Here is a 4,791-nt window from a genome sequence, read left to right on the forward strand (position 1 = left end):
TCCGGGGTTGATTGGCATCTTGCTGCCCCAGCCCTGCAGTGGGCTGGGTCATAGCAACAAGGCACTTCTGGCCAGAGAACAGAATCCTGCCATGACTGTGCCAGTAATGTTATGGATTGAGTGAGAGCGTTAGACAAGCCCTGCCTTAGGTTCAGATTTTTGGCAGCAGCTTTGCTCATGGGACCTACACCTAAATCACTCTGGCTCACAAGTTTTAAAGAATGGCAGATCAGGGCTATTATAAAATGAGTTATTTATTGAAGAGACAGATTAACAGACAAAAGGTCTTAAACAGAGTGTCATAGGTTAGCAAGCATAGTCCCGGAAGGGATGTCCTTGCCAAGGGGTGCTTACAGCTTCCTCTGGGACCTGATAGAACCTATCAGCTGGCCAGTTTGAATATGGACAATTCTTTAAGCCACTTAAAGTTGTGACTGCCTCTGTGATCCACACTTAAGAATAGACAAACTCCCCCCCCCAAGCTCTCTCTCGTTTCCTGCACTGGGACAGGTGGCTGCAGGCCCCGTGTGGGGGCCAGCGGGCCCGGCCAGGCCCTGCTTGGGCCAGGCCGGGCCGGGCTGGGCCACAGCCAGCCTGGAGCCATGGGCCTGTACCAGCCATGGAACCCCCCCCACTGCCTTGCCGTGGGAGGCCAGAGCGGCTCGGAACCCCCCCTCTCCACTGCGGCCGAGATTTCAGAAAAGTGGCACCGCTGTCCGGCAGAGGTCAGGTGACCAACAGTGATAAGCCACACAGCTGCAAGGCTGAGGTGAGATTAACCCTTTTATTGCTGTGAAGAGCTGAAGACCTGAGGGGAGAGAGAGAGAGGAGATGCTTAAAGCTGAAAGTCTGTTGTGAAGCTATGATATATCAGAGTATCCCGTTGTAATTTCATTAAGATATGGGGGGTGGAGTGTTCAACTCGTAAGCAATAGGCAGATGCTGACGCAGCTGTAATTTCACGAGAAGTTTGGACAGAGAGATGAACCAGATGAACCAGATGAGGACTTTTGCTCCAAATGGGAAAGGAGAAAAACCTCAATTCCTAGAGATGCTCCCAGAGATAGTCTTAAAGATGAAGATGAGGAAGACCCTTTGCTCCCAGGGAAGGAGAAGGGCCTCTGTTTTTTTTTGTTTCTGAACGGCTCAACCTTAAAATTGTACCCCAAAAAACTTCAAGAGTGGACCCTCAAAAGCATTTGCGGGAAAAGCTGCAAGTCGGGGGAAGGGACTCACATCGCAAGCAGAGAGACTCCTCTTCCTAAATGGACTGAACAATATTTGGAAGTGGGTGGCTGTCTTGGTGTGATACTGTTTTCATAGCACGAGCAAAAAGAGACTTCTCTTTCTAAATGGACTGAACAAGGTTATTATGGAAGTGGTAAACAGACTGAACATCTTAAGGGTTGTCTTTTTACATTGTCAGCAGGAGAAGGGAGGAAGGTGGGGGGAGGAGGAGAGTTCTGAAGGTGGTATAATTTTTTTTCTGTTCTTCTTTTAGGTCTGTTAATAAACTTCTTTATATTCTTTCAAGATTGGTGCCTGCTTTGCATTTCTCCTAATTCTTATCTCACAGAAGATAAACAGTAATGAGTATTTTAGACCAAACCATTACAGCGACAACCCCCCCTCAGCCAAACCGCTTCTCTGCCCTTCCCCCCTCCCACTCCCCCCTCCGCCTCCGGCAATGGCCAGCCAGAGCGCGGACCCCGCCTGCCGCCCCAGCCCTGGCCCGGCTGGGGCGCCGGCCACCCCACTTCCCTACCCCGGTCCCCTATTTCCAGCAGTTCTCCCATACCCAACATCCCCCCGCTCGCCCCCTCGGTTCCGCTGCCACCCCCCAGGCAGCGCAAGCGGCACCCACCCCAGACTCATCCCCCATCCCCGGGATGGATGCCTCTGAGCCGCCCCCAGCCCCATCTCCCTGTGCCCCTGGTATTTTGCAACCCTTCGAGCACGACACCAGCCTTCCCCCTCTCGCACTGGCTCGCTGTGCTTCTGACCCCCCCCACCCCGGCATGGCAGCCCAGTCCCAGCAAGCCGCCCCGCCTCTGCTGCCCCTCCCTGCACCCACGGAGCAAGCATGGTACAACACGGGACCAGTTCCGCAGAGCCCCGCGCACGCACTGTGGGGCACAGAACAAGCGTCTGCCCCTCTCGCCGCTGTCAGGAAGCAGCTATCCGTGGCACTGCCCTTGGCTATTGCCCCAGGAGTGGGATCTCCCTCCTCCCTTCCTCCACCGCAAATGGCCCTGACAACCTGGCAGGCGCCAGCACACCCACTGTCTCCCCCCCCAGCTGCATCTTGCACAATCCCTGCTGATACTCCCCCTCTCCCTGCACCCCCCCCTCCCCCTGCCACGGGTTCTTGAGCAATCCCCATCTCCTCCACTCCTGCCCTAAAGCCCACCACCCCCCCCCCCCCACACCCTCCTACAGCCCGTGTTGACTCCACACGGAATTGCGAAACCGGCACTACCTGCAACCCGACCTCCCCCCAAATGACCTGCTGCTGTAAAACCTCTCCACCCCCATGCTGCCACAACAGACCCCCTCCCCATCCCTCAAACCACCCCCGACCCCCCGCTATCCCTGCCCTGGCTAAAGGAAAGTCGGCATTTCAAAGATTCTGCGCTACGCCCCCTGTACCCCAGCCCCACCCTGCCACAGATTATCCCTCCTTTTCAGATGACAGTAGCAGCAGCTCTGGCTCTCAATCTGAGGACCAATGGGCACAGACACGCAGGGAGGCAAACCGGGAGGGAGATCGGGAGTTAGCCCAGAAAATCTCAGCCTTTCCAGTCATTATAGGGAAAGGGAGGAGGGGTGAGACATCAACTACAAAAACATGGGAACCTATCCCATACAAAGAAGTCAAAGAGCTTTGCAAGGCAGCAAAAGAACATGGGAGAGGGTCACATTTCTTTAGAAACTTATTGGAAGCCACTTTCTCTGCCTATACATTAGTACCACATGATATTAAAAACATTATTAATTGCAGCCTTTCCCCTGCCGAATATATGTTATGGGAAAGGCATTGGAAAAGACATTTAAAAACATTGTCTGACACATGCTAAAGATGCAAATCAGACAGATTGGACAATAGAACAACTGGCTGGAGAAGGTGACCTCCAAAAACCCTCAGATCAAGCTACAACCTTACCTGAAGTAGCCTTACAAGACATAGTTATTGCAGCTAAGACATCGCTGCTCCTTACTCCTGATGATTCTGTTCCTACACAATATTTCTCTAACATCAAACAGTCAGCAAATGAAAGCTTCATTCAGTTTGTTGATTGTTTAAAAGCTAGCTTAGATAGAGAGTCCGGATGGACGAAAGGAACTTTTGGGTAAACTTGCCATGGTAAATGCTAACGAACAATGTAAGAATATCTTGAGGGCCCTACCCATGGACACAGAACCAACAATAGAACAAATGATAGAGAGCTGTACTAGACACACATCCACAGAGAACACAATGACCCGAGCAGTTGCAAAGGGCATCACAGAGGGAGTTTCCGGTGCATTTGCTGCAGCAGTCTCTAAGGAGAATGCCCGCTGTTTCTATTGTGGCAAACTTGGACACTTTATAAAGGACTGCCCACAAAGGTCACCCACCCAGGACTGTCGTGCCGCCTACCAAAGGCACCAGAGACAGCAACAGCACCAGCAGCGTCCAAAAAACTTCTATCGGAGCGCAGTGTCAAGGCCCCGCGCTCAGACAACAAATCAAAGGCTATACTACCCCGCCCCGGCTGCGAACTGCACATCGGACCACTGACAGCAGACAACTGGACCTCACCTGGCACCATCATCCCAGGCGATCCCAGAACACGTGAGAAGGATCCAACACACGGAGCGCTAGCGATGGGAACCAGACACCAACTGGTAACATCACTGCCATTTAACTTTGTTGACAAGCGTTTCTATCGTATCCCCACAGGAAAGTATGGACCGCAGAACGGCCCATGGGACATTCTTATCCTAAGCGATACCCACCATGGTCCAGAACGACTCTTTGTATTACCTGAGATACAAACAGTGCACCCTGGACAAGAGATTCTTGTCCAGCTTTGCTGCACAGACACACCTTTCTTTCTCCCACAGGGAACACCGATTGCACAAGCTTTTTTACTTCCACAGAACCACCCAGAACAGCTTCCTCTCAATCCTACAGCAATGTGGATAGAGATTGTGGGCTCAAACAAACTGACCATCGAGTGCAGCTTGTTCTGTAAAGGAGAGAGGATCTACCGCCCAGGGATGCTGGACACCGGAGCAGACGTGACCATCATTGCCCGCTCCGAGTGGCCAGGGAATTGGGAACTGGAGCCAGTGGCAGGTATGATCTCCGGGATTGGTGGAGTCGCAGTATCCATGAGAAGCAAATGAAATGTCGTCATTGAAGGACCAGAAGGCAAGATAGCGACCACCCGACCATTCGTGGCAAGAGCCCCCGTCACCTTATGGGGCAGAGACATTCTATCCCAGTGGGGTCCCACCCTTACCATTCCCAGCCAGGATTTCTGACTGGGGCCACAGAGAAACGTGCTCTGCCATCTACCCCCCTGCTCACCTGGAAGACTGACAACCCAAAGTGGACAAGGCAGTGGCCCCTTGAAAAAGAAAAACTCAGCGCTCTGGAAGCCCTGGTGGAAGAGCAACTCGCCAAAGGTCACATCACCGAAACCACAAGCCCTTGGAATTCCCGTCTTTGTGCTGAAAAAGCCTGGCAAGGTCAAATGGAGACTACTCCAGGACCTATGAAAGATCAATGAGGTCATTGAAGAC

The sequence above is a fragment of the Aphelocoma coerulescens genome (genome assembly GCF_041296385.1).
Source record: "Aphelocoma coerulescens isolate FSJ_1873_10779 chromosome W unlocalized genomic scaffold, UR_Acoe_1.0 ChrW_unloc_scaf_3, whole genome shotgun sequence".
Classification (NCBI taxonomy): domain Eukaryota; kingdom Metazoa; phylum Chordata; class Aves; order Passeriformes; family Corvidae; genus Aphelocoma; species Aphelocoma coerulescens.